Below are 24484 nucleotides of genomic sequence, written 5' to 3'. Positions count from 1 at the left end.
TTCTGTTGACATCAGTATTAAGGATGCAAATTTCCAACAGCTGAGATGCTGGTCTTCTGCTTTTCTTTTTTCCAGGAGGACTCATCACAATAACTCCCAAGAGCACTTAAAATTGCTAAGGCAGCTGTGTGTTTACCTTAGGAAACAAAAAGGAAATCATTGATATTCGTGTAATAACATTCTCGTAGAAATGTAACAGGATAGTATGAAAGTGTTTACACGGAGGGAGAAGGGCTTAGCTTCTCTTGACATGTTGTGTTGTGTTTTTCCTGTTACAGCAGCAGAACATAATAAAGAGTTGGATGCATATAATGGACATGCAGTCTGGGGCCTTTAAACAGAAAGTTTGCCTAAACCTAGTCAAAGTGTGAGTTCATTTTCTTTTCTCTTTTTCTAAATGCATTTAAAGGAATGACAAGGGTGTGGGTTTTTTCCCTATGAGGATAGGTGTTTCTTTGGGGGAGTGGGGGTACTTTTGCTGCTGCATTGTCCTCAGACTAAGCTGAGCAAATATTTGTCCAAAATATCTGTATCATAGAGTTGGTTGGGTCACTAAAATGGTATGACAAAGGCTTTAAAAGTGTTTATAAAGTATCTCAAGATACTTCCATCTTGACTGCTGGTCCAAGGGCTATGACCTGAAGACACACGATGCATGAGCTTTGCTGAGGAAAAGCATTTCTGGGTCTTTAGCATGTGCACCATCAGAAGTGGCAAGCTGAGTGGGGCTAGCTTCCCAGCTGGTGGGTCACTGTTGCTTATCAGGAGGGAGAAGAGCGAGGTGGCAGAGAGGTTGGTGCAGTGCAAATGCACTGGTGAAGTCAATCTGGAGCACCTGCTAGAGTGTTTGCATTGCACCAACCTCCCTGTCCCCTCTCCCTCTCTGCTTGTCAAATGATAGCACTCAGCCACTTCCAAAGATTCCGGTACACCTGGCAGTATAGCGTAGGTCTGCAAACATAATTCTGGATCAAGGACTGGGCTATAAGGCTGATTCACATCTTGTTGACATACATCATTTGATATATTATCCCTCAGTGACTCTCAGCTGGTTGTTTCTGTGGTGTTTGCTGAAGAGTATTGGGCTTGAGGTGATACAAGTTGAGAAAGAAGTGCAGCATCTAGCCTCAGTGTGACGACACTAAAGGAGTGTCTGACCTTTGAGCTGCCTCTTCAGAATGTGATGAGGGCGAGGGCACAGCCCCATGTGGTTGTAGATGGGCTTGCTCCTAGGTGAGAGATTGGAGCAGCCAGCGGTGAGGGAGTTTTGAGTTAATATGGCCTCCAAGAGGCAGGTGAAATGGCAGGGAGGTGTGGGTGGGTGGTAATTGCATGAATACAGCTCGCAAATTTGTGGGTATCTGAGGATTGCATTGTTTTATATTGTTTTGATTTATTTATTGTACTTATATTGTTTCTTTTCTGTTAATATGCTGTTCATGGCTTTGGGAGCCTGTGAGTTCTATGGTGTGGAGTGGAGGTATAAATATAATAAATAAATTAAAATAGGTTATTCAGCTTGTTTTTAACTCTAGACGCATTTTTATGTAGAAACTCAAGATCAGAGTGGGTAACCAGTGGTCCTCCAGATGACTCCAGCTTCCATTAGCCCCAACCAGCATGGTCAATGGTCAGGGATGATATGAGGAAACACTCATAGGGCTGTACTGCTAATGATTATATATATATATATATATATATATATATATATATCACATTAGCGAACATAAGTTACTGTGTGTAATAATTTCAGTAGCTCTTTTTTGAGTAGGACATTGAAAACCTTAAATACTAAGAATATAATAAACTAAAAAGGATAAAAAGTAAGAAGCCAATACAGTCGTACCTTGGTTTTCAAACAGAATGCGTTCCGGAAGTCCTTTCGACTTCTGAAACATTCAGAAACCAAGGCATGGCTTATGATTGCGCAGGCGCGCTGGAAACAATAGTGGAAACCTCATCGGATTTTCAGCTTCCCCCCAAAAATGTTCAAAAACTGCAAGCAATTTCTGCAAGCAATTTCCCCAAATGTAAAACAATTCTGATGTTATTTTCACTAATATCATATGCATTTTTGTGCTCCTTTTCTGATAACGCATGCATTTTGTATACATTATATGGTTGGAGAACTGCATCAGAAAATTCAGAGAAGGGCGAATTTCAAAATAAATGGTGTTTTCATTAACATATCATTTTGGGAGGTGTGAAATAGGCAGATTCACATAAAAATGTGGACCAAACAAAATTTCACCCTCATCCATAGGTGAACCTAGGAAAAATGTATTTGTTGTAACATTCACAAAGGGGTATCTAGGAGCTTTTCACCATATATTAATAGCACCTCAAGCATCTACTAATTAAATAGTATAGATGAATAAAGCAGACAGGTCCCTGCCCACAGGCTCATAGTCAAATAAAGCATGGAAAAAAAGGTTTAGGGAGCATGTAGCTACACATCATAGTGCGTTGGATTTGCAAGGGGCAAGCATTCAAGGATGAAATTTGAATGGAGGCTTGTTCTGCACCACAAACAGCTGTGATGAATCCACACAATGACAATAGGCTTCCAGCTGTAATAAGAGGCCCTCCAACATGGCTGCAAATCCACAGACATAACTTAATTCCCTGTTCTTTTCTGGGCGGCAGAAAAGTGGTGGTTCTAGGCCGGATGAGGTGATGAGTTTTTAAGGAACAATAAAGGCAAATGACTCAGAAAATATAATTACCCTGGTTTTGGAAATTGCATTGGAGGAAACAGGGGTCATTTTTTTTTGCCTTTGTTTCTGTGGTTTGCTCTACTGGAAAATATTAAATAGCCATATGACAGTGCAATACGGTGAACGCCTGCTCAGAAGTAAATCCCACTGTGTTCAAAGGGTCTTACTTATTCCCACTGTGGTGGGAAGGTAAACGGCGTTTCCGTGTGCTCTGGCTTCCGTCATGGTGTTCCGTTGTGCCAGAAGCAGTTTAGTCATGCTGGCCACATGACCTGGAAAGCTGCCTGTGGACAAACGCCAGCTCCCTCAGCCTGAAAGCGAGATGAGCACCACAGCCCCATAGTCGCCTTTGATTGGATTTAACCGTCCAGGGGTCCTTTACCTTACCTTACTCCCAGATAAGTGTATTTAGGGTTGCAGCCATAGTTTCCTAAGCCACACCTTTTAATTGAGTTTTGTTTTGTTTTGTCATGAAGCCACACATCTCTGCATTGCTCCTCAAATTGAAGAGTCCAGGCATATCTTCATTCATCTCTTTGGGTGGTAAATTCTTGCAACCCTAAGAAAACACAAAGGACTCCACAGAGGGCCTTGATTTCAACAGGCCGCATAGAGGGAGTCTAACTCTGCTCCATGTCCACAGACGTGAACAAGGTATAATAGCCACTGTGGTTGTCAAGGATTACCTTTGGTATTGTGGTTAGCACATATCAGCACTCAGCTTGGCGAGCACTCTGGTAGGTGACTTGATCTACAGCGTGAGACCCCATGGCTTTCTGAGGTTCTTAATTGAACCCAGCCTTGTGGCTGGACACTTTTCATCAAATGTGTCGGCCACCTGTGCAGGCAGCAGGAGAAATCCAAGACACACTAAGTTTCATCTCACCCAACCCAGAATTGTTTGTCAGACACCATGCCTGTCTGGGGAGAAAATGAAATTGATGGCACACAGCTAGATTCCACAGTATTCTTTCAACAGAACATCACAGGGAAACAATACCACAAGCATCCATAATGTATAAAACATGAAAAGGAGCAGAAGGAATAAACATGTCTCAAAATGCACTTAATCAAGCCATCCTCTTACTAAAACCAGTAATTATTCTGGATTATGAGAGAGAGAGAAAGCTTGCAGTATTTGGAGTGTACAAAATTGTTAAATTCACGAGAGCTTAAAGAGAAGTTGAGGGATGAGGACATCTTCTCCTTTATTTATCCCATTGTTAACCTACCCTTTCTTGAAGGAGCTCAGGGTGGCTTATGTGGAGCTTATTTTGTTTTCAACAACCTTGTGAGATAGCGTAGGCTAAGAGATAAGTATTTTTCCCATGGTCACCCAGTGGGCTTCATGTCTCAGTGTGGATATGAACCCAAGTCTCCCTGGCAAAATTCTAACACTCCACCCATTATACCACACCGGTTCACTTTGGAATAGCCAATTCAAGGAAATGAGGGCACCCGAGATGTGCCCACCCTCATAGTTCTCTGGCCAAACTCTATCAGACTTCTCCATAAGTAATTCTTCCTAGGCAATTACCCACACAGTAAAGCCTATGATATCTGAAATTATACAGCAAAATAAGCAAAATTATACCAGTTATACTTAATCCCTATGGGTAAGATTCATTTAAGAACTGATAATAGGGATTGTGTGCATTCACCATATGGAACTTTAAAATAATAACTCAAAAGGCTTGAGTTTTCAAAAAAAAAGGGGGGGGGGGCCAACAGGATTTTCTAGGTCTCTACTTGACATCTCTCTTCTGCCCAATGTTCAGTTTCTTTCCAGAGACTTTTTTGGACTATACACATTTTGCAGAGTCATAGAATTGATGAGTTGGATGGGACCAACTCCTGCAATGCTGGGGTCTTTTTGCCCAACATGGGGCTCAAACCCACAATCTTAAGATGAAGAGTCTTGTGTGCTACCAACTGAGCTATTCAAAAAAGTAAAATGTATATGCACATTCACAGAGATTGCTGGGGGTCCCCTCATGACCACACACAATTCAAAGTGTTGGTGTTGACCTTTAAAGCCCTAAACAGCCTCGGCCCAGTATACCTGAAGGAAAGTCTCCACCCCCATCATTCTGCCCGGACACTGAGGTCCAGCGCCAAGGGCCTTCTGGTGGTTCCCTCACTGTGAGAAGCTAAGCCACAAGGAACCAGGCAGATGGCCTTCTCGGTAGTGGCGTCCACCCTGTGGAACGCTCTCCCACCAGATGTCAAAGAGAAAAACAACTACCTAACATTTAGAAGACATCTGAAGGCAGCCCTGTTCAGGGAAGTTTTTAATGTGTGACATTTTAATGTATTTTAAATCTTTGTTGGAAGCCACCCAGAGTGGCTGGGGAAACCCAGCCAGATGGGCGGGGTACAAATAATGAATTACGATTACAGACACAAACACTTCCATATATGCTGCCCAGTATGGGGCCCAGCACATCTTCCTAGAACTCAAAACAAGTATGGTTGTCAACACAGAAAGAATTTCGGTCTACCTGCCTGTGGAGTTTGTGGGCTAGACGAACTTTATGGAAATACCTCAGGTGCTTAAGCTGTCTAGGTGCTGCAAATGTATATTTTAAAGTATTATATTTCCCCCCTTGATTTCCTTGGTTTTATCTTTTTGTAAACCACCCTGGGGTTTTTAAAATTATTTTTTACAATCACATGGTATATAAATTTAATGAAATAATTAAACAAAATAAATGCATGGATGTATGAACCGCAAACACAAAAGCAGCCTATATCATTCTACAGATAAAGCTGGAAACATCCCAAAGCCGCTAGCTAATGCAACCTTGTAAAATTCCTTCCTGGATTATAACTATGCAAATCAACTTAGTCCTGAGTATACAAGCAAGACTGACCTCCAGCCAACACCAGGGCACGATGGGGTTTTTTTTGGTCTGTTGTGAACTAGGGCTGGGCAGCATCTGGTTTTCAACATTGTGATACATAACCAGCTAAACATTGTATTATGCTGGTATAGCACGATGTCTGAAATAAGGATGGAGCTGTGTAGAGGCATTGGCTGATTTCACGGTTTTCCCCACATCATGGTATTTTTTTTGCATAGCACACAAAAAATACATCATGATTCGTGATATATTGCCAAGTCAAAAATGATGAAACTGCTATCACGAAATGGTTTTGGACGATATATCTACCGGCCCTATTGTGAACCATCCTGGGATGCAGGGCAGTATGTATACAAATTTAATGAATTAATAATACTGAAGTCAGCAGGGCCTGGATCTCCAGTATCAAGGTGAAACATACTGGTTTCTGGAAATGCCCTGGGTCTTTTCTGGAGAAGGTCACCATGAAGAGAACCACAAACATATTGTTGCATTCTGCTTCATTTTGGACTCTGGTGGCATCTCAGTTCATAGGCTGAAGTTCTGTTGTCCATTATTTAGTCCATTGAAATAACAATGTGTAATTAGACACAGGGCTGTGGCCTTAGTAAGTATTTAGAAAACTTTCTAGCTATGCATGAAACATCTACTCCTTATGGTTCAGGAATATTATCGAAACTATTTGCCTAAACATTAATTCAAGAAGTATTTCCTATTCATTAGTCTTCTGTTTAAAATATGCCGATCACCCTCCAAAGGACCAGGAACAATAGTGTTGGACAAAACACAAGTAACAAGGAGCAAATGGTTTGAAGTAAACATTTCGCACACGCAAAAACATTCCGAAACTCAGCTTCACTGGCTATTTGGCTAATAAACATGAATGATGAACACATTCAAAGAAACAGATGAAGGTTTCCATAAATATATGAAGTGGAAAATTCATAATGAAGCTTAAGAATGATTGATTGCTTGACTAATTATATTTTCTGCTATGCTATTTATTTTATCCCTCTGTGTAAATTCACAGAAAGAGCACAAACATATAAATAATATAACATATGCCGGTGTGTGTGTGTGTGTGTGTCCAGCACTGTGGTCTGCAGACCACCCGTGGTCCATAAGCGGTGCGTTTGTGAAGAACACTTTCAATCTGAATTTTATGGAATTCAAATCACAATACAATAAAATACAACAGAAGCAATAACAGAAGCAATAAAAAATTCAGCTGAAAATCATACAGCATCTAGCACAGGGCATTACAATTGTTACAAGAGCCAGATTTATTTATTTTTTAAATTAAATGGTCCACTAATACCCAGAAAAACTTTCAAGTCATTTTTTTTTGGGGGGGGGGAGGCAAAGTTTGGGAACCAGAGGCATATGCAAATTTATCCCTGCGTATAAATTCACAGGAGCAACGGAAACATCTATTGATTAACAGTGCTGGGTGTCTAATGTAGCCAACAGTTTATTCTAAACTGTGGTCGCAAATGGTTGCAAATAGACTAATTTAAATGGTTATCATTTAACCATTTATCATTTATTGTCCATTCTGGGTCTCCCAACCACTGTTAACAGTGTTCTTTTTCTTGGCAGATCAAGATGAACAGGTGACAGCAAAAGTTGCAAGGTTTTTAACCGGGGCAAATAGAATTAGATCCATTTTTTGACTATTGATCCAAACCCCCAAAATGTATTTTATATAATTAACTTTTTACCTTTATCCTCCTGTATACTGCATTTTGTTTTATTGCTGTGGCTGGTGGCTGATGCAAATAAAGATTCATTCATTCATTCATGGCTAGGAAGGAGAGAATGGATTTTTAGTTAAAAGTGATCATTTTAATTAACTGGGGATGGTTAGACTCCATAGATAATTCATTAGCTGAATGATCTGAAGCTTCATAACAGATGGTTTGGTTTCATGTTCTGAGCAATACTGAAAGATTTTTCCAATGTCCCAAAGCTATAGCCCATGTGAAACATAATTTTTTTATGTAAATAATTCTCCAGCAACAAAGAGGGAGAATCACTGCAAGGACTGTGTGTAACGAGCTTGATCTCTTACTGACAGCAAGGGCATTTCATGTCTGAAATGCTGCAGAAAGCGAACGGAGCAAGGCTGAGCAGACTCACCCTCCACGTCAGAGACAGAGTACCTGGATAGATTCATGGGGTCTGTTGCGGTGGAAACGCAGAGTATCACTGACCACATAACTGCGGCATGCAGTCCTAAGACCGCACGCAGCCAACTGTAAATGAAACCGAAGGAAACATATTGCACTCCTTTCAACCATTTAAACATCCCTTTTTCTTGCCAAGTTGTGAGTAAGATGGGCATTGTCCTTGCTCAGGGGACGGGGTCTGCTGTCGCTCTCTGCAGCTCGCTCATGTCAGCAATCAAGAAATACAATAAGGGATCCCTGTACATTAGCACTTAATTTAAGGTTAACAACTCCAATTTCTGTGAGGTCATCCCAGCCTCTCTCTTTTTGTTTTGCTTAGCCTGACAAAGACAGACTGAGTCCAAAGAAAATGATCAGAAACCAGTGTAGGCTCTGGTCCCATTTGCACTATACATTAAAGCAGTATCATACTACTTTGTGCAGCCATGGCTTCCACTAAAGGATCTTGGGAACTGTAGTTTGTGAAGGGTGCTGAAGGTTGTTAGGAGACCCCTGTCCCCATTAGGTAAGGGTAAAGGGACCATTAGGTCCAGTCACAGACAACTCTGGGGTTCCAGCACTCATCTTGCTTTATTGGCCGAGGAAGCCGGCGTACAGCTTCCTGGTCATGAGACCAGCATGACTAAGCCGCTTCTGGTGAACCAGAACAGCACATGGAAACGCCGTTTACCTTCCCGCCGGAGCGGTACCTATTTATCTACTTGCACTTTGATGTGCTTTCGAACTGCTAGGTTGGCAGGAGCAGGGACCGAGCAACGGGAGCTCACCCCGTTGTGGGGATTCGAACCGCTGACCTTCTGATCAACAAGCCCTAAGCTCTGTGGTTTAGACCACAGCACCACCCACATTTGTGAAGGGCGCTGAGAATTGTTAGGAAACCCCCGACTCCATTACAGAGCTACAATTCCCAGAGTTCTCTGGGAAGAGGGACTGGTTGTTAAATAATTCTGGGGATTTTAGCTCGGGAAAGCAATAAGGTTCTCATAACAACTCTCAGCATGCTTAACAAACTGCAGTCCCTTTCTTAGCCCTGGGAGACACATTTCCTTCTGTGTAACCTTTTTGGGGGACACATGCTAGAGGTGGTCAAGGCCAGAGGCAAACAACATATATGAATTTTTACCTTTGCACAGTAGGCTGGTCACTACAGACTTGCACACTCTTCTTTATCCTTTATTCAAGCAAGCAAGATGCTTTACGACAGTTCAAGGGCTCCTGGCAACCCTGAGATCACCGGATAAAACAAAGTTTTTACCTGAAGCTGTTTTTAACTGCAGCAGTAATTTTTAAACTATTTTAGAAAAAAGTGGATTTGGGCTCCTTCAGGAGGAACAATGGGATATAAATTTAAGTAATAAACAGATAAATGAAATAGTTTCAGACAGGGAGTTGTATGTTTTGAAGTATTTCTCAAGAAGATGAATGACTACATAGGAGCAGTCCAATTTCTACCAACAGCAAACGAGAAAACATCTTCTGTGTTTCTGTATTCTTATTTGAATGAAGAAAAGTTCCACATTCCCTGAGTTATGTGAAATCAGAAAAGGCTTAAATAGAGTAAGTTAAGTTCAGTCCAGAAATATATACCAATAGCGAAGCTGGGAATATTTGCATAAGCACACAGATCTGCTACGTTTCAGTCTTGGTCACCTGGGGGTGGCAGGCTGCCAAGAAATGTCTTTGAAATCCCCTGTGTGGATAGAGGTGAACTTTCTCCAGTGCTGCCGAACCTTTCAACCCCTGAGGTTAAGCATATGATTGCAGCTGCAGCCAAGGAAGGTCTGCTGAAGGGGATTGCATATGTGCCACAGGAGATTTTCATTTCATTTCAAAGTGCTTTGTCAAACTCTTAATATCTGTGTCCATCAAAAGGTGTGGGATGGGGGGAAAGGACCATTTAAATCATAGCATTCTAGGTCTGAAAAAGGACCTGAGGATAATCCGGCCTAAACTCCTCTACCGAAGAAGAGTGAACCCACATTAACTTGATTTATAGTATGCCACAAATAGGGAGGACAGAGGGAGGTACACTAAGCCAGATGTGCACATTCAATGCTTAGGTCCCAAGCATGCAAACAAGACACAATTGTCATTCCCTTTCCACCCACCCAAAGAAGGAACGGTTCACTGGGAAGCTCTGTAGCAATATGGTAGATCGGGTCCTCCCTTAAAGAGGCCACGTATTGCGGTGAGACCTGGAGAACTGACACCCTGTGTTGTGGGTGGGTACAATTGGTCATCCACAACACCCGGTTGGTAGGTTCCTCGAAGCTGGGTACAATCTGGCCAATGGGACACAGTCTAAACGGTTCGAGGGTCCTATTTATGCCCATGCAGGTGACCCAGAGCTTCCTGTTTCAGCACGTGCATTCGGAACACCCGCCCACCTCTCCCTACTTTTAGGGCTTTGCGCTTGACCTTGCTATGCCGTCGTGTGTCATCTGTCATTGGGACAGGGGCATGGCAGGAATTTTCCCCACTTGGCTGATTGGCTGTTGCCATTTGGGTTTCGCCTGCCGCGTAGCAAATCGTCACAACTTGTAAGGTTGCGGATAGGCTCTGGTTCAGGTGATAGGGATAGGAGAACGCTCTTGCCATCCCTATGTGAAGGGTATTCCATTAAAGGAATCCAGGGACTCGATGGTTTGGTCAACCCCTGAGAGGGGGTTGTGCCTGTGCCTGAGTCCAGGGGGACATTTGGGTGGCAGAGTTAGCCCATGCCCGACTTTCTGCTTATCCGGGTGTTCACCCTAGGCTGATCTATGCTGGTCCCCTGGGTCAGTGCTACCTGCATGGCAGGGAGCCAGTTGAACCAGAGCCTATGCAACCAGTCACTTCCTGTAATCAATAAAGTTGTGGCCTAAATTCTGCCAAAAACCAAAACCAAAATTTGAGTCATGTGTGAATTTATTTAGGGGGGAGGTTTCTGAGTCTGAACACGCAATGCACATACTTAACATGAAAAGGATTCAAGACAGGTACAAACCCCAGCATCTCCAGATAGGACTGGGAAAGACTCTGCTTAAATCTCTGGGAAGCCACTGTCAGTAAGCATAGAGAAGACTAAGCTAAAAGGACCAAAGATATAAGGCAGACCTCAAGGGTCACTTCTCTCCATATGAACCTGCCTGGACCCTGAGATCATCTTCTGAGGCCCTTCTTCATGTGCCTCCTCCACGAGCGGTCTGGAGGGTGGCAACATGAGAACAGGCCTTCTCTGCAGTGACTCCCTGTCTGGAATGTTCTCCCCAGGGAGGTTCACCTGGCACCTTCATGATACACCTATCGGCACCAGGCAAATACATTCCTCTTCAATTTGGCCTTGGGCAGATTGACAGCCAATGCCCTTTTAAAATGTGTTGGGGAGGGAGGGATTATTGGGTTGTTCTTTGTATGCTTTATTGAAACAAGATCAAAATAGTTTTCAATATTTGCAGGAATGTACATTCTTTCAACTCAGGTTACTTTTTACAGGGCTAAGATTTCAATCAGTGCTTTCAGCATACTTGGATAGAAGACCAAGTGTCATCAAATTCCAGTGGCTTGCCTGTATTGTATCAGTGGCATTGTCCAACTTAATGGTGTTGCATGCTATGTGTTTGAGTGTGCACTGAATAATGGACTGAGATCTCAATTTTTCTCACGTCCTTCTACATTGCATATGCACAGGTCTATAACTGATATTTCTTGCTTGTTATCAGAGGAACATGCACAGTCTAGCTTTATTTTTTTTTAAATGGCCAAAGTTTTTATTTAGGTAGTTGCTAGTTGTTTAGATAGTTCACTGGTCTAACGTATGCTTAGTCAAGAAACAAACTGCCAGTGTTAGGCAGAGTCACTGCTTTGTATCGGTCTATAGAACGTGACTTGACTGGAGTGGATTAAGCCTAAGATGTTTGGTCCTTTAGTCATATGACCCATACCTGTTTTCTTGAAAGAAAACATAACATCCTGTTTCATGAGAGAAACTTCTCAAGCAACTTATAATGAAGTCAAGCCTATCCTTTTCTCATTTGTTGGAAAGTTCTCAGTGGCAAGAGTTCTCCATTTGGCTGAGCAAGGAATTGGACAACTTCCAGAAAGTATTGAAACATCAACTACAGTTATCAAAGGCTGTAATTATACTTTCATCAAATGCTCTGGCTTGTCCAAAGTAGTCAGAATACATTAAAGGAGGCAAATTTAATTGACTCTAATAAGTCCTGGCATGAGGCTTAATAATACTGTATAGAACTCATTGTCTTTGATTTATTTCATTCAGTTGTAGGCCTAATCAGTCACCACATTTTTGCAGAACACTAAATAGAGGAATATTGAAGAATTATGTATCTTGTGTCTTATGGAATTTCAGAATCATGTTCTTCTAACCAGGTTCTTAGAATCTAACTACATGTCTCAGAGAAACTTGTATAACCAACCCTTGAAAGCTGGATTCATCCTCCACTTCCTCTTCCTTGAAAAGCCTCTTCAAGAAGGGCCTATCAATCACAAATCTATTTTCCCCTTCTTTCTTCCCTCCCAAAAATGATAAACATGGCAGATATTTGGTAGATATGCAAAATCCAAACTACATTCTCATCTGTTCACAAGGGAGGTGCAGATAAGGTAATTTAGTATTGGAATCAGAAAAGAACAAGTTCTCTGAGCATCCTAGATAGGAATATTGTAAAACACTGTAATATTTTGTGGCACTGGAGAGGCACTTTTGTTGATTTCCCCCACACATTTCACTTATCTAATTTCCACTTAGTCACACAACTAACTTTAGCTGGTCTCAGCAGTTTAGGATGAAATTCCCCCAAAACCTCACAGATGATTTCCCCCCATTATTAAAGCTGTGCGTAAGCCATCAATTTAGATTGTATCCTGAAGCCCATGAGCCAGATCTGGAATTAACACATCTGAGATTTTACATCAAATCTATTCCATAATTGAAGCTGCACATCCACTGCATGGCATCCTGATCACAGGGTTCAAATTTTTCATATGTTGATGCAAAAAGGGTCTAAAAAAACCATTTCATGAAAAATGATCTATACTTCCTAACAAAATGTATATGTTGAACCTTTGGCCCAGGTGTGATCCTATCGTGGCCACTGGGTATTTGGGCTTAGTCATTAGTAAAAGCAGGGCCCTTTTGTAATCCAAAATGGGATATAGATGGAGTCCTTGATGATTATTGCAGAAAGAGTGATTTTATCCAGAGCGGAAGCAATGCTCTGCGAGCCACTTCCAGTTCTTTAATCTGATGTCATGTTGGGTACTGCACGGCTGCCAAAGAAAGGCAAAGAAAGGCAAGATACCATATTATCCAGCTTCAATAAAGACATTAAGTGGCAATTTAAATCCTCCCAGCAGAGATGATTTGTGATTTTGCAGAAATGTATACGGAAAGGAAATGGAATAGCTTAACAGCAGCTGTTTGAACTGCTCTGTCTTCTTCATTTGGAAAAACAAAAGCAGCAAAAAATGAAACCCTTGCTGCTTCCGATATATATTTTTTCTTACCGCATTTTTAGGCCTGCCGCAATCTTAATTCTTCATAATGCTGCACTACAATCCCACTTGGCAAATAATCCCATGCAGCAATGAATTAGAGCTGGAACAAATGTGATGGACTATATGCAGAAGAGACTGTTGGGCATTGCCCCGTGAAACATCCTCCATCCTGCAATGTCTGCGATCTGACAGACTGGAACATGGCACAGAGTTTTCACAGCAGAGGCATTCCTCTGAAGGACACAGGATGCTGCCTTATAGTGAGTCAGACCGTTGGTACATCTTCTGTAGGTTTATGGTGCTGTGTGATCCATGAGCTATCACATATACATCCAACAGGCACAGAGGCTAGTGGGGGATACAGGCAGCAGACAACTCACTGTCTCCCAATATCACATTACCCAATGCTAGGCAAAAGAGTTTGCCAGTGCTGTTTTCCTTCCAAGGCAATTGAGTGAGGATTTTTTAACAGTGCAGGGATATGCATGTTTGCTTGAATGTACCTCTAGTAAATGTAGGTTTGGAATTGTGACCGGAAACTCATAACCCAGCAAGTGAATTCTAGGTATGAGGCCCGTTTTAGATTTAATTTTACTTGCTAAAGCTCTAGACACCAGGTTCTCCTTACAAAGTGTTTGGATTTTCAGAAAATTCACTTAGGTTAAGATATTTCAGCTTAATGTAATATGCAGCAAAGTCTTTAGAATGCTGGCTATTTAGTGTGAATGTGCTGGATCATGTCATTCCTATTTCTGTAACCTTATTAGTGCAACCTTATTACCTGTCACTCATTAACTCACCCCTCTGCTTATTATGACCCTTTCTTTCAGGCACCTTCTTCTCTAGGGCTTCTGCCATTTAGATCCTCTATTGCTGGCATCACCTCTTAGCCAGTTTTCCAGTCCTTAGCCTTTCCCACACAGCTCGCGCGTCCATAGGGTCCATGTGAAGGAGACAAACAGAAAGTCTCCCTTTTTACCGGAAGCTGAATTGTCAACATTTCATTGTTGACTGCTTTGTTCTTTGAGCACTTGTACTGCTTGTGAACATTCTGTGGCCTCACAGCAGCTCAGCCAATTGATGCCAGAGGCTTCACTGCTATGAGTCTACAGGGTCTACCAAATGCATTGTAATGGCATGGAAAATCAAGCATACCATTTAAAATGTCAGAAGGAAACAGGTTTCGACATCAAGCTTGCGGAGGCTGATTAGACACAGCAAGAGAGCTTTGGAATGGGAAAGATTTTAAAACATTGTGAAAACTACCTTGATGGTTCTCTTTTAAGTTTGATGAAGTCCTGCAGCATAACATGGAAATATTTATGTACTGAGGAATTAGGCAATGCCCTCTTTTTCCTTTCTCCCCTTGTCCTTTTGAATTCCTAATTGTTTTTGAACTCCTGACACAGTTAATTAGACACTAAAAAACACAAAAAGAATTCTTACTGGCATTTGGCAATCTGTAAATTGTGTGTACATGGGTCATGTTTTGTTAACAATCTACAAAGCCCCCTGTTCTCAATTTTCTCCATTCTTTCATGCAATAATAGGTTTGGTTAAGCCTCCAGATACATGGTAAATTGGATAAAGTTTGAAGCTTTGACTCCTAATGGCTTTTCTTGAAAAGAAAAGAAAAGAAAAGAAAAGAAAAAAGAAGGAAGGAAGGAAGGAAGGAAGGAAGGAAGAAAAAAAGAAAAAGAAAGGCCAGCTTATATATAATTAGTTCTTTTGTTCTTTTAGATGGTGCAGATTCAAGATGAACTGAATGAGGTAGAATGTTTGGGGGTGACAATGAGGTTTTCTGGACCATCCTTATATGTCGTCACATCTACACCAGAAGCACCATGCACTTTAACTGTCATGGCTTGCCCCAATGCATCCTGGGAACTGTGCTTCCTTAAGAGTTGTTATCAGATCCCTCTTCCCCTGACAGAACCACAATTCCCAAGAGTTCCTTAGAAAGTTGGATTGATTGTTAAGCCAATGAGAACATTTTTATTTTTTAAAAAAACAACCCATTAAAAACAGCAATAATATTTAAAAACAGCCACATACCCTCACAACTAAAATAAATTCAGGGTTGCTGGGAACAATATATTTCAGACATAAAATCCATGGGTGAACAGGAATGTTTTAAAAGCCTTCCTCTTGAGTCCCATAGAGGAAGAGTAGGATGGCCAGACTTCACTGAGTATGAAATAGAGATGGTGTCACAGGGTGCCAGCCAACATGGTGGGCCTGCCAGTACCTCCTGTGATGTCTCTTCTAGTCTTGTCTGCACTGGCTGAGCATCTCCTACATTGAATATGCTTCCTCAGACAGGTCCACCTTTCAGTGGATTCCAGGATTGGACACCCATCCTTACTTGCCACATCTCCCACAGCAGCTATTTTATGAATGCTACCCATAGCTAGGTTTGGATGAGTCTTCCAATGTTTGTTTCTCTCAATTGGAGGGGGGGATATTCAGTTCAGTTTTCCATATTTCCACATTAGTTTGTTTGTTTGTTTAAAAAAGAAGTCCTCGTGAAAATTCATCAGCATTTTAGTTCAAATTTCTTCTAATATATCCATGTTTGTATGCAATTTTCCTCAAGGTATACATTTTTGCATAGCAACTTTCCCTGATACAACACATTTTTGAATGTTCTTTTCATTTTTACCCAAGCAAATGCATTTTTGCACATGCTCATTGACCTGCTTTTCAAAATCTGAAGATTTGTGAATTTTGAAGTATTAGATGTGTTCCGGTTTGTGTGTTGTTTTAGGAACTGTGAATTGCAAAATGTGAGCTCAGTCAAATTCTTCCCACATCCCTATGCACAGCACTGTATCAAAATTCCAAATGTGCCCACTGGATCATAAAGGTTGGCAACCCCTGGTTCAGAGGATGCTCTCTGTTCGTAAGCAATAGATAGACACAGGACTGTTCAATTACCAGGATCCCATTATTTGTCACCAACTTGTGCCCAACTCAGAAAACTTTCACCATCTGCAAATAATGAAAATATATATATATGTTTGTGATCTGTCAGATCCATAATTATTGCTGCTCTCTCCTACCTTTCACTTAGGATAAAGCAAAGGCCCCCTTGCTGATTGCCATGAGAAGAGTTCACATTCTTCAGCGAACGGTTTGCCCATGAGTAATGCCATTGACTTCAAAGCAAGAATGTTTGTGGGTAAGAGTGTGTGGGACCTTTGCTCATCAAGCTGTGCCTGCCTGTTCAAACTTCTTAAGCATCACTAGAAAAACAATGGTGTGTTGTGTTTAGAGGGATCATGTGATTTTCTCTTCACTTGGATATTAAATGAAGAAGACAGGCACCTTAAAAAAATAAAATAGCCTTATAGGAAGTCTGGGAATGTCCACATCAACTGAAGTAATTTAAAACTCTAATCTGCTCCATCCAAGTGGATGTCTTCCAGCACTCCACTGGTTCCCAATTTTTGTCAATGTGCTGCTGCAATAGTGGTGCCGGAACAAGCCATATCCCTACTGGTGCTACATAGCCAAAGGCTATGCCTTCCCCAGAACTCTTCCATGCTGTTTGTAACGTTTCTCCTCAACATGTTTTTCCTTGTTGCCTGTTGAGCATTGCACACTGAGCTCTGGTTACAGTGCTCAGATACATGGGTGCAATTTCTGCGTGCATTTCTGCATGTGTGCAAAATTTAGGATTCCACTAGTTTTTATAAGGGACTGAGAACACCTAGCTCTTATTCCTCCAGCAAATCCTCCCCTTCCATTCACGAAGCCTGTGTAGCTCTGCACCCTCAGAAAGAATGACTGAACCCAAAGAAATCTAGCCAAGACACAATTCACACAATATAGTGATTGTCATAATTAGGTAACTGTGTGAATGCCTTTCAAAAGAAAACAGCTGCCATTGGAAGCCCGCCTATCCAGATTGGTACCCTGTTGGTAGGTAAGAGGGCTTTAGCCCTTTATGCAGCTTACAACTTGGCTGAACTACATCCCTTTGAACTCTTTGGATGCAGCAATGATTTTGTTTTGTGTAGGGTTGGCTATAAGTTCTTAAGCAAAGAGGCAAGCCAACTCTGCCGTATTTAGGAATGGTCCAAGAACTCTGAAGGGAAGCAAAACAGATACCTTCCCAATCACTTCCCCCCCAAAACTGGCCTAAAATTTGTTTAAATATCTGTGCTTAATTATTTTTTTAAAAATAAATGGCTGCCTATACCTTTAGAAGGTTTACATCAGATCTTCTGAAATGCTGCCCAGAATAGATAATAGGCTCAACAAAGATGCTTGCAAGAGCATGAAAGAGCATTTATATACATGGGCTTTTCTCAGTAATGTTTCAATTTCTTCTCCAGCAGACACCAGCAATAATCAACTGCCATGTGCTCATTGTAGAATAATGATGATGATAATTAAAACTAGTTCTGTGTTCATTCACTGCAGACCAGGATTGATTAAGTATTTTGGGTTGGATCTAAAGATGTACTTTTCACACACAAAAATGTGTCTTCTGTCTGCAGAAGGGCCATTTTACAATTAGCACTGCAGCACTGCATAAGAAAAACATTTTCTACACCTACTCACACAACCCTCTCTATCCTACGCCAAGCAAGCAAGAGGCATTATCAGAGTACAAAGAGAAATCCCAACCAAGCAAAAACACTCAGGGCGTTGAGCAGGGCCATTGAGAGGTATGGTTTGAGGAATGTTTCAAGGGCCATACAAAAAGGCCAAGAGGGCCACCACCATTTTGCTGTTATGGATTTGTAGTGATCAGTTCCTGGGTGCCAGGACTTTCCATAATCTCTACATTCAGTGAAGGGTCAGAATTTGAGCAAAATCATAAATTCCTGAGTTTAGGAAGAGCTGGGAATAACTTCAGCTGACTTCCACACGGTGATGGTGAGACATTGAAGAAACAATGGTGCCGATGGCCAGCCATTAGCCCCTCAGTGGAAGTCATCAACCAGGCAGGAGGCTCTCTCAGGCACAGAGGGACGTTGTCAGGGTAAGAGGGGGGCATGGTGTCACCTCAGGGAAAGAGAGTGTCCTTTTACAAAGATTTTGGGAGCCGGGATTTATTTTGCAGGAAGTAGGCAGAATTCTATGCATGCTGGCTGGGTGAGGTTGTACCAAGAGACCGGAGGTCATGACTGGCTGTTGTTTTTGACCCAAGATTGCTGAAGCTATGAGAGGAACCATGAGAGAGACACTTGGGGTGTGAAAGGCTTCATGGAAGGTGTAAAATAAACCTTATTTCTCAAAGACACCAATCTCCACTGTGCCTTAATTTTCCAATGGAAACACAACTCTGGTTAGGTGCCAAGACCCCTGGAATCTCTTGCTGCTACTTCTCAACTGAGATTGAGGTGGCCTGTAACGATATGAATGAATGTGTAAACCCTAGTGAAAGATCTTGTGCAAGCATTTGCAGAATAGTGCCCATGGCTAGTTTCCTTCTACTCATATTCTTTGGATCCAACCCTCCAAATCTGCCCACACAGATTTATGCTTATCCACTGAAATAGAGAGTAGTGTTCTATAGAAAACTATGAACTGTGGAAATAAGCATTGGTTTATTTCCACAGTGAGGTTAGCAGTTCTCTCATGCCGTCCAAAAGGAAAAATATAAGACGATTTTTTGAATTCATGTAATATTGTGAGCCGAAACTGATTGTAGATTTCAGAATTTGAAGAGTAATGCTACATGGTTAATATTACAAGAGAACCTGTCATATGTCCACATAATTTTAATTCCACCTTTTAAAAGTACCATAGTGTCAGTCCCACTGCAGGGCTTTTAAAAAACATTACGTATCCTTCAGCCTTCCTTTCACGTATTAAAAGCCGGAACCTGGAATGCATCCAAGTTAGATCAAAGCTATGAAATATTCCCAATAGATGGGGCTAGAGAGTACCAGGAAATATTCTAAACATACCATAGTGTGTTCTGAAACAACACAGGTATTCTGGCATGGAGACCCAACACTATGACTACTAATTAGTAGATTTTTTTTTTTTAATGTGCGGCGAGATTTCAAGTTGGATAACCTTCTGTTTGGGGGATCCTGAAAAGCAGATTTTGGGGTGCATAGAGAGAGATGGGGAAGAAGTCCAGCTATATCAGAGGAACCGTGCTGGCACAGCACTGAACACAGCCCATAGTTGAGTTGGAAAATAGCGTAGCTAGTTGAAGAGAAGAGAAGTTATGGAGGCAGAGATATGAAGAGTTGAGGAGTTGAAGAGCTGCAAAAGCAAGAAAGAACTGAAATCTTTAAGAGAGTTGGAACACTGTAAACTGTTAAAGAGCAAAGATGAACCAAGGAAGGAGCCGAGAGAAGGCCAGAAAGGGACCCAGAAGATGAGCTGACAGATGTAGATTGGCTTAGTTAGGGGAAATCGTAGGGTAGGTATAAGGTAAAGGTAAAGGGACCCCTGACCATTAGGTCCAGTCGTGACCGACTCTGGGGTTGCGGCGCTCATCTCGCTTTATTGGTCGGCGGAGCCGGTGTACAGCTTCTGGGTCATGTGGCCAGCATGACTAAGTCACTTCTGGCAAACCAGAGCAGCGTACGGAAACGCCGTTTACCTTCCTGCCAGAGCGGTACCTATTTATCTACTTGCACTTTGAGATGCTTTCGAACTGCTAGGTTGGCAGGAGCAGGGACCGAGCAACGGGAGCTCACCCCGTCGCAGGGATTCGAACCGCCGACCTTCTGATCAGCAAGTCCTAGGCTCTGTGGTTTAACCCACAGCGCCACCCGCATCCCTAGGGTAGGTATATCTGGATGCATTTAGCTCTGTGCGTTTTTTTTATTTGCCCATGTGGGTAGCTATGCAAGCAGTGAAATTAGGGTTTATTCCTAAAATTATTTTCTCACAAACTATTTAACTTCTTGCCTTACAAAAACCTTATGTAAAAACATACTTTGTTTGGAGGTGGGGGAGAGAAATTGTCGGAAGTCTTGTTATTCACATACAGTGTAAGGGCTGGTTCGGGTAGTTAATGTTCAAAAGGGGTTAGTAGAGGTAGCCAAAGAAACTTACAATTTATTTCCCTTCAATAAGCACTAATGATGAAGCTTTGGTAATTTTCTGCTTTGCTCAATCAATTGGTTAGTTAAAAGGAAGCTGATAACCCTTATTTTGGCTTTACATACCATAAATCACTCAGGGTAAGTGCTTTCCATGTGACCATAAGCATTGAAATGCATTAAATGGCCAAGAATATTAGCCCCTTCGATCCCAAGAGACTGCTCCTCCCCTGTAAACATTGGATTCCTGCCTTCATAAAGTTAAAGTGCTGAAAGCAGATAATGATGCAGTCTTGATAGCTGGCCAATAACTATGAAATGAAGTTATATTTATCTTAACATCTATGCATTTCTCACATGCAACAATACTTTTTGAAAAGTTGTTTTCAATGCATGGAATATGTTCCACTGGATCAGGACACTTCAATGATATTTTGTGATTTTGGATATATTAGTTTATAGTGGTACCTCGGGTTACAGACGCTTCAGGTTACAGACGCTTCAGGTTACAGACTCCACTAACCCAGATTAACTCAGATTAAGAACTTTGCTTCAGGATGAGAACAGAAATCGTGCTCCGGCAGCGCGGCAGCAGCAGGAGGCCCCATTAGCTAAAGTGGTACCTCAGGTTAAGAACAGTTTCAGGTTAAGAACGGACCTCCAGAACGAATTAAGTTCTTAATCCGAGGTACCACTGTAGTTTAAATTCAGTCCACAGACATATTCAATAAACTCATCTGCCCACCCACTCTCAGAGGCATAACCTTTAGATACGAAGGTTGAGGATGTAATCTGATTAATGGTAACTCTGAAGGTGAGTGCACACACTGATTCTTTTTTTTTTTTTTTTAAGCAGAATAGGGACTTGAGGGGGACTGTGGATTTAAGAATTGGTCCTGGTATCTCCCACCCTATTTCAAGAAAACTCAATATGGAAAAGCACTGCCTGAATCTATCTCAAAAAATGATATTGTACAGCTGGAAAAGGTTGACTGGTGTGAGATTCACACAGCTGATATGGCATTTGCTGCCACAAGATGAAGTCATAGTCACCAACTTGATTAGCTTTCAAAGGCGATCAGTTAAATTCACAGAAGGTAAAGTTATCAATGGCTACTAGCTATGACAGCTGCATTGTTCTTGGCACCTTTCTGTCCAGAGAGACAATGGAGTCAAATCACTGTGTTAGTGAAGTGATTTCCCCAGGGTGCATGCCTAGGCAATGTGTATGGAGATCCTGGGCTGGCAAGACAACAAAAGTCCCCTCTTGGCCTCACTAATATGGTCCAAAGGAAAGCAGTGCAATATGATTGACACCAGCTTGGCTGCAGGGATTTCCATCCAACAATCTTAGGGATTCCACTCTGGTTTTGTGTAGGGTTTAATCCTTAGCTTGTTCTTCTCCTGAAGATATCCCTCAAGGCAGCAGAATTTTAGGACCACAGTTTTCCTGCTCTAAGATGTACGACCTTCCCAGGTTGACAAGCCCCATCTTGTCTGCTCAGTGTGCCAGAGTCTGTCTTCGCATACAGGGGAAGTCCCTAACTCACTGAGGGTCTAAGACCCATCAGATGCCCTCCTGATGAAATTAATGAACTACAGAGAATTAGATAAGATCACAGGAAGGATATGAAACCTGTGGGACCAGAGATTCACAGAAGAAATATACGAACTATTTGAAGAACAACTGTAATCAACAAATTACACTAGTAGGACTACAATAAGTTTTGTAAGGAGAAATATATGAAATATTGCAAAGAAGATAAAGAAGAGACACATTAGTTATGATACTGAAATCTAATACAGTGGTACCTCGGGTTAAGAACTTAATTTGTTCTGGAGGTCCGTTCTTAGCCTGAAACTATTCTTAATCTGAGGTACCACTTTAGCTGATGGGGCCTCCCACTGTCGCCGCACTGCTGCCACATGGTTTCTGTTCTCATCTTGAAGTAAAGTTCTTAACCCGAGGTACTATTTCTGGGTTAGGGGAGTCTGTAACCTGAAGCATCTGTAACCTGAAACATTTGTAACCCAAGGTATCACTGTAGTGGAAGTAAGAAATGTAAATTAAGTGGAAAAGATTGGTAAATTCTCAGATGTGATTGACGAAAGTAAAAAAAAAATGTATAAGATATAAAAGTATGTTTTATAATTGTGGAAAATGATATGTTGAAACCCTTTCCCAGCGTGTGTCTGCTGTCACATCCTGATGGTTTCTGGAAGCCACAGGTGAGAGCTGAGTGCAGGGTGGGGACCAAAGGTGGACAAACTACCCCAGAAGGAGCACAACATGTTCTCCACGAGAGGTACTGTCAGGGACCGGCTGCACGACGAGTATTGGTGGGAAGTGCTAACCAGGGAATCCACAAAGGAAACCCCAGAGGAGGAAGGCTCAGAGCCAGGGAATTGGTTCTGACTGAGGAGAGGTCAAGCAGATTGGGAGGAAGCAGATTGGGAGGAGCGGCTGGATGCTGAAAGGGCAACAGGGTTTAGTGAGGAGGGAGAGCCAGCGACAGAGAGCCATTCAGACTCTGAGGCTGAAGCAGAGGAGGGGGGGGTCAGGTAAGAGGCTGCTGAAGAATGCTGGAAGTCTCCCTCTCCTGCTGCTCCCCCTGGTCTCCAAGAACGTGCAGGATAATGACAAGAGGAGAAGAAGAGGAGGAGGAGGAGGAGGAGGAGGAGGAGGAGGAGGAGGAGGAGGAGGAGAAGAAGAAAAAGAAAAAGAGTAGTTTGGATTTGATATCCCGCTTTATCACTACCCTAAGGAGTCTCAAAGCGGCTAACATTCTCCTTTCCCTTCCTCCCCCACGACAAACACTCTGAGAGTTGAGTGAGGCTGAGAGACTTCAGAGAAGTGTGACCAGCCCAAGGCCACCCAGCAGCTGCATGTGGAGGAGCGGCGATGCGAACCTGGTTCACCAGATTACGAGTCTACCACTCTTAACCACTACACCACACTGGCCAGAGACCAGAGGTGTGCAGACGTAGTTTGAGACTGCTTGGGAAACATCCAGGAGCCTGAGAAAGGATGGAAGGCAGGGACCTTCAGTTCTGGCAACAGCTCTATAGGGTCAAGAACGACTGGGAAGTGTTGCTGATTTGTAGGCCATTTCCTTGAATAAAGAGTTAACTTCACTGACAACTGCCTCTGCCTCTTTGTGCCAACCTGCGCCTGATAGGTACTACCCCTTCCCTAACACCCTATACATCCAGATATCAGCATAGTGCCTCCAATATCATAGGAGGCATGTCTCAAAACACCAGTTTTCAGGGAACAACACTCATGTCCTGCCAGTGGGATTCCCACGGGCACCTTGATTGGTCACTGTGGGGATATGTTTGTGGTCCAATGCAACAGGATTCTCTTCTTTCATCCCAAATGATCTTTTCTGAACTGTAGCTATGCTTGAAACTAGGAAAACAGCAGCTATGGTAATGGATTATTCATTTGAGTAGACATTTTGTCCACTCAAACCACAGCAGAAGCTTGTCTTCTCTGCATATTTTGCCTTCATACATTATTACAGTAAGCTGAGTAAAATAATGGAACGAAACAGAAAAGCATTCCCAGCTGGCCAGAACAGCAGAAAAGAGAAACTGGATAACGTCTGTGAAAATTACTGTGGTGAAATTAGATGTGTACGTTAATAGAATATTATAGGAGAAATAAAGAACTCCGACTATTAACTAGCCAATCACCCACCAGAATCACATGCAAAAATATATTATATGTAGCATGCCAAAAAAGGGGGGTTTTCTAGAACAGTTTGTGACACCACATAAGTTTATTTGGGCAATGTAGAGATCTCTCAGGGGGCTATGTGCATCCTGCAAAGTTTGAGGTGGGGGGGGGGGTTGCTCAAGGGTAATGAAAGAAAAAAACCCAGAAAATTGTTCCTGACATATATAGCGCACTAAATAATAAAGGCCTTAAAATTTTATGACACTCCCAGGATAAAGGGAAGTCTGTTTTGATAGCAGATTTAATTCTCTGCAGTTATAAAACACCAAGATTTACACAAAATTAGGGAGTGTAGTGAACCGGTGATGTACGCCAGAAATGTCACATCCTAGCGCACCATTAATTAATATATTACGGAACTGTCCTGAGACTCAAGTATTGTGGGCAGAGAAGTATTAATGGTAATAAAAGATCGCCTCAGATGGGATACCTCTGCGACTTCAGAAAGGATGCA

The 24484-nt window shown here is 42.1% G+C and overlaps 2 long non-coding RNA genes across 2 annotated transcripts in view; one reads left to right on the top strand and one right to left on the bottom strand.

The window, feature by feature from the left end:
- The first annotated feature begins 202 nt into the window (after window positions 1-202).
- LOC310685203 lies at window positions 203-18472 on the top strand. Its single transcript, XR_014515116.1, has 3 exons — window positions 203-367; window positions 16343-16450; window positions 18431-18472. It is a non-coding gene; the product is annotated as an uncharacterized lncRNA (long non-coding RNA).
- LOC310685205 overlaps window positions 14535-24484 on the bottom strand; it is a 31592-nt gene continuing 21642 nt past the window's right edge. The window contains exon 3 of the long non-coding RNA XR_014515118.1: window positions 14535-14689. This is a non-coding gene — a long non-coding RNA (uncharacterized lncRNA). The remainder of the gene's footprint in view (window positions 14690-24484) is intronic.

The sequence above is a fragment of the Podarcis tiliguerta genome (genome assembly GCF_965153285.1).
Source record: "Podarcis tiliguerta genome assembly, chromosome: 9".
NCBI lineage: Eukaryota > Metazoa > Chordata > Lepidosauria > Squamata > Lacertidae > Podarcis > Podarcis tiliguerta.
The sequence above is the reverse complement of the archived record's forward strand: the minus strand, read 5'-3'. Positions and strand labels throughout refer to the sequence as shown.